The sequence below is a fragment of the Ovis canadensis genome, chromosome 26, assembly GCF_042477335.2.
Source record: "Ovis canadensis isolate MfBH-ARS-UI-01 breed Bighorn chromosome 26, ARS-UI_OviCan_v2, whole genome shotgun sequence".
Classification (NCBI taxonomy): Eukaryota; Metazoa; Chordata; class Mammalia; order Artiodactyla; family Bovidae; genus Ovis; species Ovis canadensis.
This window is the reverse complement of record NC_091270.1, coordinates 31,027,305-31,041,111: the sequence shown is the minus strand read 5'-3', so window position 1 is coordinate 31,041,111 and position 13,807 is coordinate 31,027,305. Positions and strand designations below refer to the sequence as shown.

General features: G+C 44.3%; 1 protein-coding gene across 4 annotated transcripts in view; it reads right to left on the bottom strand.

The window, feature by feature from the left end:
* The window catches only part of SNX25 (sorting nexin 25), a 97,651-nt gene that overhangs the window by 43,988 nt on the left and 39,856 nt on the right, over positions 1–13,807 (bottom strand). The gene's annotated exons all lie outside the window — the stretch shown is intronic.

Below are 13,807 nucleotides of genomic sequence, written 5' to 3'. Positions count from 1 at the left end.
CCCATGGTCGATTCATGTCAATGTATGGCAAAACCAATACAGTACTGTAAAGTAAAATAAAGTAAAAATAAAAAGTTAAAAAAAAAAAGAAAAGAAAACGGTGTGTTTGGGGCTTTCGGGGCCTCGCCCTTCTTTTTAACATGGTAACAAGTCTTATACTTAAATGTAAGCAGTGAGCTTAATGCCATCTGAGGAAGAAGTGTGTTCAAACGAATCCACGGAATTCTAAAGTAATACCAGCTAACGGATTCCTTTCATCAGGTACCAGGTACCTAACTAAATACTTTATTTTACATTATCTCATTTAATTCTCACAAGGTACTATAATGAACCCCACACTACACAAGGAGAAACTGGAGTTCAGGGGGATTAAGAAATCTATACAATATTAACGCATATTTATGGACTTTAGAAAGATGGTAATGATGACCCTATATGTGAGATAGCAAAAGAGACACAGATGTAAACAACAGACTTTTGGACCCTGTGGGAGAAGGCGAGGGTGGGATGCTTTGAGAGAATAGCACTGAAACAAGTATATTTGCATATGTGAAACAGACAGCCAGTCCAGGTTCAACACATGAGACAGCGTGCTCAGGGCTGGTGCACTGGGATGACCCTGAAGGATGGGATGGGGAGGGAGGTGGGAAGGGGGTTCAGCATGGGGAACACATGTACACCCATGGCTGATTCATGTCAATGTATGGCTAAAACCACTACAATATTATAAAGTAATTAGCCTCCAATTAAAATAAATAAATTAACCAAAAAAAATCTATACAAGGTCTCAGTGCTTTTAAGTATAAGTAAAGCCTAAAACAAAAATATTGGAGACTAAAACAAAACTGTAGGTTTGTCTGTGGAAAAAGATATGCTGTTTTTATCTCCAACTAGATCAGGAGCCTTAAGAAAATAGGGACTGAGTCCTGAATTCTTCAACCGAGCCTAACTTGGCAGTAAATATTTCGGAGTGCCAGGGACGGGGTGTGTGTGTCCCCTGCAAAAGTCACAGGTGAAGCCTAAACCCCAGTGTCATGGTGTTTGGAGGCAGGACCTCTGAAAGGTCATTAGGTCTCAAGGGTGGTCCATGACCATATTAAAGAGACCCCAGAGAGCTCTCTCCACCTCGTAAGGACAGAGCAAGAAGACTACTGTTGAACCAAGAAGCAAGACCCTCACCAGACACCCAGTCTGACTACCAGCGGCTCGATCTCAGACCCTCCAAATTCCAGAACCGGGAGAAAGAAACGTTTGTTCTTTGAGCCCCCCATTCTATGGTTTATTTGTGATAGTGGTCCAAACCAAAGAGCTAAATTCCTAAGTGTTAACATCTGTAACAGTTAACAGGTGCACATAACATCCTGAACAATCTGTTCTCTGGGTGTTCTCAGTGATTCACACTACGGAACAAATAATTCATCAGTGGTACTGAGATAATACATGCCATCTAAGGAAGAGGCATGTTCAAAGAAGTCCACAGAATTCTAAAGTAACATCAGCTAACTGACTCCTTTCATCAGGTACCAGGTACCTAATTAAATACTTTACACTACCTCATTTAATCCTCACAAGGTACTGTAATGAACCCCACACTACAGAGGGAGAAACTAGAGTTCAGGGGAATTAAGAAGTCTATATAAAGGTTTCACTGCTTTTAAGTAGAAGAACCAGCATGATAACCTGGGGCTTGATGATGCTAAAGCTCAAGCTCTTAGCCATTTTCCAGCTTCCCTAAAATTCAACAGGTTAGTGTTTAGCATGTCTAAGGCCCTTCACAGCTTATCAGCACAGCCAAGGCCAGACCATCTTTCCAGCCAAACTGCCTTCCACATCCCTCTCGGGTACCATTTTCTGGGCAAACCAGGCCACATGCAACACTCCAAACACACTCCAGCTCTTTCCTACCAGCCGGGGTCTGCTTCGTTTCTTCTTCCTCCTACACCTCACCTCGCCTCTTCACCTGCTGAAATCCTAATCACTCCAAAACATTCAAGCCTCAGCCAACTCCTCTCTGAAGCTTCCTAGATCCCGCTCACCTACAGCGGGAAATATGTGCTCCTACCCACTTCTTTAGCTCTTCCCACTCTACTTCTGGCCTGACTGTCTTACTTCACATTTAGTGATTTACATCCACAAGGGTCTCCTGTTTTGAACAGCAAACACCCCGATGACAGGGGAAAGAATCGAGGGTCCAGAGTCAATTCATCTTTACAGATACCAGACCCTCCTCACATGGTGCCCAGCACACAGGAGGCACCTGAAGATGCTGACTGAATCTGCGGAACTCACTTTCACTTGATACCAAAAGGCAAAGCAGGAAAGGAAGGACTTTTCATTCCGAATGCTGGCCAAGGCTGATGGCACAGCCTTGCTGGTTGTCTGAGGAGCTATCTGGGGGTACCTGGCACTCACTTGGCTCGTCCCCTCCAGAGAACGACACAGCCTTGCTGGTGCCAAGTTCAGTTCAACCACTGGGAGGACTATTATTTGTAGGCTTCCTCTTGATCAGAAGAGCAAATTGTTAGTATCTCTTTTTCCAAAATGATGATGTAAACTCAAGTCTTAGGAGGAAGCAGTATAGTAAGAATTCAGCTCTTTCTAATCCTCGCAAGGTCCTACCCAGAGCATCTTTGTCTCAAGGATAATGAAAAAGTCACCCAAAGCTTGCTGGTGCCTGCCACTGAGTCGCCACCTCACCTCCCTTCACTTTTTTACACTTAGCTAAATTAATAAAGACTTAGACCAAGATTATTTGTATAAACTCTCCCCAACGACCTTAATCTCGCCTGAATGCTACACAGTCCCTCAAAACGCATGCTCGGTCACTCAGTCGTGTCTGACTCTTTGTGGCCCTGTGGACTGTAGCCCTCCAGCTCCTCTGTCCATGGGATTTCCCAGGCAAGAATACTGGAGTGGGTTGCCATTTCCTGCTCCAAGGGATCTTCCCGACCCAGGGACTGAACCTGTGTCTCTTGCGTCTCCTGCACTGGCAGGCGGACTCTTGACCACTTGCACTACTTGGGAAGCACCAGCCTTCAAAATAATTACCTTGGAAATCAACACTTTCTACTATCAAATGTTCAGAACAGCTTTGGGATCCTATCAGACTTGATTTCAAAATTATTTAGAAGCCAAACCAAAAAAATTAGTCTCTCCACTTCATTAGGCACATCCTTGAAATATGACTTTAGAGCTGTCTTGGGAGGGTACATGCTGCAACATCTTAGGAGAGTCAAAGGCTGTGGACAAATTCAGGTGTACAACATGGTACATGGTTTAAAATACCATCTTATATTAAAATGAGCAAGGTTCTACCATGGAACAGAATATCATATACATACAAATGTTTTAAGAAGAAAATCAGAAATTTTAAAATAGTGTTTCAGAACTGCCACAGGCTACTCTGTACTAGGCTAGGGATAATGTTTCCATTACAGAGACTTCACGTAAAATGTTTAAAAAATGAAGCCATGGCGATTTCTGCTAGCTAAGCTGGCGCCATCTCCCATGTCCATGACACTACCAAGGTCTGCTGGATAATTTAGAAAGTATATCAGAGTAGTTAAGAATGTGAGCTTTGCGGACTTCTCTGGTGTCCAATGGCTAAGACTCTGTGCTCCCAGTGCAAGAACCTGGGTTCGGTCCCTGGTCAGGGAACTAGATCCCACAGCCAAATATTAATATAAAATATAAAATATAAAGAACGTGAGCTCTGGCACCAGATGGGCTTTGTTCAAATGCTGCTTTCAATGCTTACACTGTCACCCTGGGAAAATTTTTCAAGCTTTTAAAACTCAAGAGTCCTCATTTGTAAAAAGAGGAATAGCAGCATTTTTCCTCATAGGATTTTTATGAAGTTACATGAGAGAACGTAAAATATCTGGAACTGCATCTGCCTCACAGTGAGAGTTTAACAATTATTACAATTATTGTCCTTTAACACTGCTGCTGACTCTTTAGATGTGTGTTGTTTAGGGGGATGGTGTGTGTGTGCTTGTAAAATATATATAGAAGCCATTTTATAATAAGTAACCTCACTTTTTTTTTTTCCTATGAGAGTCTCAGCCTGACCACCAGGGTCATTATAGTCCCAGAACATCAGGCTTCCTGACCCACTGCTAGGAACAAGAGGAACCATGCAGCACCTCCCCAAAGAAAAAGATAAAAGTTACCATAGGATTCTGGGGAAAGGCAGGGTGTGGATGAAATGTAAATGAAGCAGTGCTGTGACAAGCTCAAAGCAGGGCTTGTAAAAGGGTCAATTTCAGATGAACCCAGGGCCCTACTGCCTTGGGAACTACAAAGTTAAGGTCCGTGTAGGATGCTGAGTCCAGAAACCCGTATCTGCAACTCTGGGTTAAAATGGGGCTGCTGCTCTGTGTCAAAGTGACTGATACCCTCCAGGCAAGAATAGGATGTGTCATTCCTACTGATATAATTTCAGGCAGCAAAGTTTCTGATAAAATTTAGGGAGGCATGCTTTTCAGTGAATAAGAAAGCAGGGGTTGCTCAGAAGGGAGTATCATCATGACATATTACAGGTGTAGTTGGAAGAAATACTATTTCCTGTTAACTTGGTAGCTGGTTCTAGTGTCTGCTCCCACCAGCTTGATAAATGGACAGGCAGATTTTACTTTCTCGGTCTGAGCCAATTTTTACTTTCTCTGAAGTAACATAACACTCTTTCAAGAAAATGAGAAAGTACACAAACTACGGAATTCAAAGTTAACTGCTATTAACATGTGGTATCTTTATAACATTTTTTCTATGCAAACATGATTTTCTTTCTGTTTTATAAGATGGAATTTTTGCTATAAATACTGGCTTCAAACCTGTTTTTAGAATTTATTTATTATTTATTTATTTATTGGGCTGCACAGGTCTTATTTGCAGTGTATGGGATCAACTTCCCTGACCGGGAATCAAACTCAGGTCCCCTGCATCGGGAGCTGGGAGTCTAAGCTATTGGACCACCAGGGAAGTTCTCTATAATTTATAAATCTATAGTTCAGTTCAGCTCAGACGCTCAGTCATGTCGGACTCTTTGCAACCCCATGGACTGCAGCATGCCAGGCTTCCCTGTCCATCACCAACTCTTGGAGCTTACTCAAACTCATGTCCATTGAGTAGCGATGCCATCCAACCATCTCATCCTCTGTCATTGCCTTCTCCTCCTGCCTTCAATTTTTCCCAGCATCAGGGTCTCTTCTAATCAATCTTTTCTTTGCATCAGGTGGCCAAAGTATTGGAGTTTCAGCTTTAGCATCAGTCCTTCCAATGAATATTCAGGACTGATTTCCTTTAGGACTGACTGGTTTGATCTCTTTGTAGTACAATAGTTACTGTCTCCCAATAGTATTAAATATTCTGTTTCCACACTGTTATTATATGGCAATCCACTGTACAGGTGAGCCAAAATCTTTTTAACTGACCCTTATTGTTAGATGTTTTTAATTATCTCAAGCATTTCTCTATTTTAAATAAAATTACAAGAAACATTCTTGGAGAAATCTTTTCTTATATTCCTGATTATTTTCTTAACATAAATTCTTATGAATAATCAATCTGTCTTAAAGAATGCATATTTTGTGCCCTGTTGCTCAGATTATAAAAGCTGTAACAGAAAGAACATAATTTCAACCCGCAGGACACTCTTGATAACATACTAGGTGTCAAATTTTTAATCTTCACTAATATTATGAACAAAGAGAAGTATCTAATTTTAGCTTTTTGGCCTGAGTACTACTGAGGATGACAACAAGCTCCTGAGCTATCTTTCCAGGAGGTATATTCAATGGTCTTAAGCAGGAAGTACCCAGAGCTATAGCACAAACAGGGGAAATTTTCAGTTAAGATTCAGGAGAAAGAGGCATTTTTTTCCCCCCACTTTTCCAGTGTGCAGAAGGTGGCTGATTTCACCGAGAGTCCAAGGCACGTTTTCCCAGCCTTTTCCCACTCGCAGCACACACAGCGAGTGACAGTATCTGATCAGGACACGGGGTGACCACCATCCTGGCCACCTCGTGCGCTGAGGGCACCCTCATCCCTGCACACCCACACATTGTGCTCTAGTCATACTAGCTAGAAAGTTCTGCACCAGAGCAGCCTGAGGAATCCAGAGTGTATGTAAACACACACACACACACTTCATGTTATATATACAGAAAATAATCTGGAAATGTACATGTCAAGTAGTCGTAGTTTTTATCTGTCTGCAATAAGTAATTTCTATTTTCTTGATCTTGTATCTTTTAATCTTCCTAAAATAACGACTGTACATTCATTTGCTAGTTTCCAGAGTCTCCAGAAATTGCACGTTACAGGAGCAGCCAAAGCTCTGTCACGCTGGCCAGCGGGTGCCCTTGAGTTAACCTCAAGAGTGCCAAAGGTTTCCTCTGCCGCCAGTATCTCATTTCTACCTGTCTTCCTCATATTTTTATGACATTAATACTGTTATAAAGTATTTACAGATGTATTTATAGCACCACTGCTATACGTTCCATTCCCAATTCTTATATAAAGCATTTTCATTGAGAATGTCTCCCACGTATCACCTTCAGTTGCCTAGTTTTATCTTTTATACCAAAAACGTCCTAATGACTTTTCATACGTTTTGAACCAAGTTTTTCTGCAATAAGATATACTGTGTCACGTCATCACCTCCATTAATCATGTCCAAGTCAGGACCTGATAGTGTTCCTCCTCCTTCTGACAACTGTTATTTTTTCAGCTCTTACCTGGAGCCTAGCATGCCCTGCCTCACATGCGTTATCTCATTTAATTATCATGACAACCCTAGGCAATAGGAACTATTTTCTCTGTTTCACAGTTAAGACTGAGGCTCAGCGTGGAAGCGACTTGCCTCCGGCCATGCATGCGGCAAGCAGTGAAGCCACAGTGCAAGCCAGGTCAGTGAAATCCAGGCCTGTCGGACCCCTGAGCCGGTGCTGGTGGCCAGGGTCTGCCTCGATGCTTCACAAGACGTTGACCTCTTACACTGTTAACACTCATCTGCCTTTAGAAGAACTGCATTAAGTGCAGGACATCGAAAGACAGGACATGCGTGGCCTCGACTTACTCGCTGCAGGGCTGGAGTCAGCCCGCCAGTCCTGGGCAGGCTCTGGAGAGCCGGCTGCTGCGTTTCAGGAATTAAGCCCACCATTATTAAAATTACACAAAGTCATGCACGGATGTAAAAGCTGGACTATAAAGAAAGCTGAGCACTGAAGAAATGATGCTTTTGAACTGCGCTGCTGGAAAAGACTCTTGACAAGTCCCTTGGACTGCATGGAGATCCAACCAGTCCATCCTAAAGGAGATCAGTCCTGAATATTCATTGGAAGGGCTGATGCTGAAGCTGAAGCTCCAATACTTTGGCCATCTGACGCGAAGAGCTGACTCATTTGAAAAGACCCTGATGATGGGAAAGATTGAAGGTGGGAAAAGAAGGGGACAACAGAGGATGAGATGGCTGGATGGCATCACCAACTCGAGGGACATGAGTTTGGGTAAACTCCGGACGTTGGTGATGGACAGGGAGGCCTGGTGTGCTGCAGTCCATGGGGTCGCAAAGAGTCAGACACCACTGAGCGACTGCACTGACTGAACTGACCATATTTTTTAGGATTGAAAGTACTCAAAACTGACTGGTTCCTAATGATTTCATTGATTTCTTATCTCTGTGGGAGGTTCTTTATACCCACTGGGTCAATGTACTGGAAATGCTACATGAACACATACTCTGTGGGTCTCCTCCCAGCTCCGCATGTGCTGACATCATGCTGGTGGCTTTCCACCGGCCGTGCTGGCAGTGTGGACACTAGGGGAACCGCCAGATGCTGCAAGTCAGGGCTAAGAAAAACCCTCCCGCCACAGAAACCAGATGCTCACAAGGACCAGCAATCCACCTCCACCAGCCTTCACCACTCTTCACTACTCGTAAATCACAAGTTCTTTTGTTCCCACAATCATCTGTAAAAAAATTTTTGTTTTGGTTTTTTGCGCCACATTGCGTGGCATGTGGGACCCTAGCTCCTCTGACCAGGGGTTGAACCTCCTGCAGTGGAAGGGTGGAGTCTTAACCACTGGATGGCAGGGAAGGTCTGTGAGCACCACGATGTTTGTCTCTGTTTTGTTTTTTTTTAACGAGACAGGCAGTACCCACAGACCTCACCCTACTCTCAAACCCTTCATGTTTAAAGTCCGAGAAGCTCCACCCCTGGCCTCTCTCCATCTGTCTCTCAGTCCTCTCCTCCCGAGACGAAGAGGCTTTTCATGTGATCACAGAGGAGGAGGAACTGGGCAAGTGCCGTGCTGCCCTCCCGTGCCCTTTCCTCTCAGGGGCATGTGTTCCTGCCTCCGGGAACCACATCCCTGTGGCAAGTGGACCACGCCCGCCAGGGATGAGCAGGCACAAGGAGAGGGACTCCAGTCCGGCAGCGCTGGGCAGGAAAGAACGTCTCATGCTGAAACTGAGTTTTGGCCAGTGTGCTGCCCACATATGTAAACCATGGTCTCCATGATCCATCAGTAATAAAAGTGACACTGAGGTCTTCATTTGCCCTATGCCTTTACCTGAAGATGGATCAGATTTCAAGATAGACAAGACCATTGCTATCGATGTTGTTGTTCAGTTGCTCAGTCATGTCTGACTCTTTGCAACACCATGGACTGCAGCACACCAGGCTTCCCTGTCCTTCCCTATCTCCTGGAGTTTGCTCAAACTCATGTCCACCGAGTCAGCTGTATTATCCAACCGTCTCATCCTCTGTTGTCCCCTTCTCCTCCCACCTTCAATCTTTCCCAGCATCAGGGTCTTTTCCAATGAGTCAGCTCTTCATATCAGGTGGCCAAAGTATTGGAGCTTCAGCTTCAGCATCAATCCTTACAATGAACATTCACGGTTGATTTCCTTTAGGATGGACTGGTTTGACTTCCGTGCTGTCCAAGGGACTCTCGAGAGCCTTCTACAGCACCACAGTTTGAAAGCATCAATTCTTCAGCACTTAGCCTTCTTTATGGTCCAACTCTCACATCCGAAAAGGATTACTGGAAAAACCAAAGCGTTGACTAGATGGGCCTGATCACGACAGCTCCTCAAACCCTAAGATGAAATGCCGTATCCTCACAGGCCTTGAGGAGCTGCCCAGTCTTCATAATCATATTAAGTCCACCTGCAAGCCTTGGTCTAGTGATTACAAACAGTAACAATACTAGTACCAGCTAACAATTAGAAATACACAGGTCTTGGGCCAAGTGCTTTACATAAACTGACTTGGAGTTCTGTCATTCGTAAAGCAGAGAACACTTACCCACAACTAACCCAGCGCCAGAGCTGCTCCAAACACAAGCACATAAGAGATCCTTACTTTCAGCGACAGCATCAACTTCACACCAAAATCCCCCTTCTCATGTCACATTTTAATTGCTGCCAACACTTAATCTTGCCTCCTAAATAAAAATAACTTGTGCCCTGGGATATGTTTAACCCTGCCTCAGTGCCCTCTGCTATTTCAGAGGAAATTGGAAGCAATTATATTCTCAAGTCAGTGCACTTTTATTTTTTCATAAAACTGAGAGATCTTTTAGACATTTTCATAGGCAGTCTCGCATTTTAATGTGTTTTTTAAAACTGAATTTATATTCATTTATTCTTTCCATAAAGATTTGCCAGGCCTCTGTTTTACAGGTTGCATTTCCATCTCCCTGTCCGCCCACACGAGCCTTCCTTAGCGGTTTACACATGCTCACTGATTTCTGACACACTGCAATGGGTTGTCTTAAGTATGCTTGACTTCTTTTTTTCATGTTCCTCAATAACGTGACCGTATTTACTGCTCAAGATTCACATTTTCAGAATCCTGTTCAAAACACTAAACATTCAAATAATTTGAATTTTTCCACACAGCAGCATGAGATTTTAAGAATTTTATTATTTTTAATATCTTATCTTCATGTGCAGATGTACCTAAACTGATTCAGAGTTGAAAAATCCAATGCATTATGATAGCCAAAGAAAAAATAATTAGAAACCCTCTCAGTAACCCATGCTAATGTTAGTCACGCTCTCTTCAGTTAATCCAGTTAGGCCCACTGCCTCTTGCTTTAGTAAAACTGAAAACACCATACCAATCTCAGTATGTGCTAGATAAAAGGTTTCCTTCTCTTCTCCAAGCTAAATAATCTTTAATTTTAACCTTTCATTTATTATTAGAATTTCCTCTCTATTTTTAGGTTCTCCACACTGCTCTCTAAATGAGGGTCAGAAATAAACAAATACAGAACTGAAAAATCTAATAAAGATCAGGCTGGTGGTAAATGAGATTATGGCAGTGACAGGCTGCTCTGATTTACTTCATTACTACTCGTTTCTCTGACGGTCACTGTCTTAATAAAAGGTGATGGTACTTCTGATGGTTATTGCCTGAGTTATACCTAAGCCAGCGTTGGTGCCTGCCAAGCCCCACCAACAGTAGAGTCGTCTCCACGCCAGTAGGCAATCCCACAAGACTGGGGCCGTGTCTCACTGCTGTTCTCTGCCCGCCTGGCTGGCAGGTCACCCAGCTCTACAAATGCGTGTGAAGTCAGACAGATTCGAGTTCAAATCCCAGCTCTGTTACTGATTAGCTTTGATCCAGGGCAAGTCGCTTTGCTCTCCTCAGCCAAGCCTGAGCAACACACACCTATTGTACACGGGGGTTATAAGGATCAGATGATTATTACAAAGAATCTTGCATTGCGCTGGATACACATTAGATTGTCAACAAATGGTAGCTTAAAACAAAAAGAGCTTTCCTTTCTTGAGTAATTGCTTGGCATCTCCTTAACCCTGGCGAATGTCCAGGCCAGGAAAGCACCTTCCCACTGCCTGTGTGGGAAGCAGTGCTGCTCTGCCTTACTCTAACCCACAGCACATAGGACCGGAGCAAACATGCCTACCCGCCTATTCCATACCCATTCTTTAGTCTTCCTTAGTAATAGAACCCTCCATTTATAACTAAGCCTAAGGGTGCCCAGAAAAAGACTACTTGTTTTTTTTCTCAATTGTTTTGACCAACACAACATAAACAAAAATGTCATGCAGCAGCTTCTAGAAATTTCCTTAAAAGACAAGCAGTGCATGCATGACCTATGCCACCATCTTTCCTGGCCTCCCTCCCACTTCCTGGGATGGGACCCTAGAGAACATCCCGACCATGAGGCCTCTGGAATACAGGAGGGCAGAGCAGTGAGCTAGGAGGAGCCTGGGTCCTTGAGAAGGTTGGGACCCCACTGGGCACTCCAGACTTCTGTGTAAGGAAGAAAACACCCTCTGTTCTTTGACAAGTCATCATTATTCTGTGGGTTTTCTAATTTTCAGCTGAATCTAAACCTAACTAATATAAGACAGGGCTTCCCAGGTGGCACTAGGGGTAAAGAACCTGCCTTCCAATGCAAGAGACATAGACCCCTGGGTCAGGAAGATCCCCTGGAGAAGGGCATGGCAGCCCACGCCAGTATTCTTGTCTGGAGAATTCCACTGACAGAGGAGCCTGGCAGGCAGGGTTGCAAAGAATCGGGCACAACTGAAGAGACCAAGCAAGCCATGTACAATGTAAGTACAGTATCTCCAAACTGTTCTTGGAGTTACACCAGTGGCTCTTAAGCAGGAACATTTTTGTCCCCCAGAGGACACACGGCAATGTCCAGAGACATTCTGGGCTGTCACAACTCTGGGGGTGCTGCCGGCATTCAGCAGGTGGAGGCCAGGGGCGCTGCTTATGTTCTACACTAAGTTGAACAACCCCCACAACAAAGGATCATCCAGCTCCACATGTCAGTTTTGCCAAGGCTGAGGAACCTCAGGTTAAACACGTCTCTCGGGAAGGTCGGGGGTAAGATGCCCTTTGCTCGTGACAGTGACCCAGGCAGAAGACTGAGGGGCCCGGATCAGTTAGTATTCCCCCATCAGAGTTACCGTGCACCTCATACAGTGTAAGTCGCTTTCAAAGAATCAGAATAGGATGAATTACATGACAAGACATCTGGCAAAAACTTCAGACTGGCAGCAGGTGAGAGGACATTACATTTAAAAGAGATACCACATTCTTGGGGTCCTAATCGCGTGTTATGATCCCCTGGGAAGCTGACACCCCAGTTCCACTCCAGACCAGTTATAACAAAGTTCCCAGGGGTGAAGCCTAGGCATCTGTACTTTCCATGGAGGAGCAAATAATTTTCACAGATAACTTTCCATTGAGGAGCAAATAACTGTTCACAAATAACCTTAAGAATTTCAGAAGGCAGACAGCCCTGGATATGGCGGATTCCTGGACCACAATCTGCCTGCTGCTGCTGCTAAGTTATTTCAGTCGTGTCCGACTCTGTGTGACCCCATAGACGGCAGCCCACCAGGCTCCCCCCGTCCCTGGGATTCTCCAGGCAAGAACACTGGAGTGGGTTGCCATTTCCTTCTCCAATTGCATGAAAGTGAAAAGTGAAAGTGAAGTCGCTCAGTCGTGTCCGACTGTTCGCGACCCCATGGACTGCAGCCTACCAGGCTCCCCCGTCCATGGGATTTTCCAGGCAAGAGTACTGGAGTAATGGGTGCCATTGCCTTCTCCAACAACCTGCCTACTTGTTTACAAAAGGTTCCATCGGGGACTTTCACTTCTCCTTTGCTTAATGTTCACTTTGATGCCCGCTTTATCTTCAAAATAAAGGAATATGCGGTCTTTTCTCTAGTCCGGCTGTAACTGCCGCATTTCACAGGTGGGTGCATCTTAGCTCTGAACGAGGCTCTCTGCCTTTCCTTTATAGTGGCCTCACCCCACCAGCCACTCCACCACTGGAATCTAATCAGCTGCCCTTTAACATCCTGCATCAACACAACATTTAGATTACCGGCTCCTGTTTTGTTAGCAGAGCTGCTCACTGCTCCTACTAGAAGACCCAGAAAATTCAAAATATTAACCCAGTCTAGCTCCCATATCCTCAGTTTGACATCTTGGAGGCTACAGAAGAAGAATGAGGAAGTAGCCTCAAAGAAACAGTGGGATCTCAAGCTGCAATTTTTAAAAGTCTGGTTGATTCTAATATACAGCCAGGGGTGTGCCTGCCGGACGCATTTCCAGCTCTACAACCCTACCATGAAAGCATCTTGTGCTGACTCAGCAAAAAAGAAAACAAAGTTTTTTTTGTAGTTCTACTGCAGAACTGCAAATAGTACATTCAAGGGTTTTTTGCTGCTGTTTGTTTATTTTTAATGCATTCTAGTCTAGCAGAGCTGAGTGACTATCTCCTTTAAAAAATACTCATCTTTCTTCCAGGCTTCCCAAGTTATGCAGTGGTAAAGAATCCCCCCGCCAAGCAGGAGATGCGGGTTTGATCCCTGGGTCGGGAAGATCCCAGAGGAAGAAATGGCAACTCATTCCAGCATTCTTGCCTGGGAAATCCTATGGACAGAAGAGCCTGGAATGCTACTGTCCAAGGGGTCGCAAAGAGTCAGACACGACTGAGCAACTAAGCACGCACCCGTGCATCTTTTTTCAAACATGTATGAAACAAAGATGGTTTCACTTAGTCTAAAGAAGATGCAATTCCTGCTTTAGGCAGCCTAGCCCAAAATTTTACTGGGGGCAGTTTGAAGACAGGGACCTAAAATGCTAATAAAAGTCGGAGAGCAGAGTCCTCTAACTGTACAGGAAAAACAACGGGACAGTTGAGATTATGACTGAAGAAAGCAGCTTCATTTGTGCTGATGAGCCTCATCGATGTGGGTTTCAGACAGAAGTCTGATAAAAAGCAATTCTGTCTGTCAATACGAGTG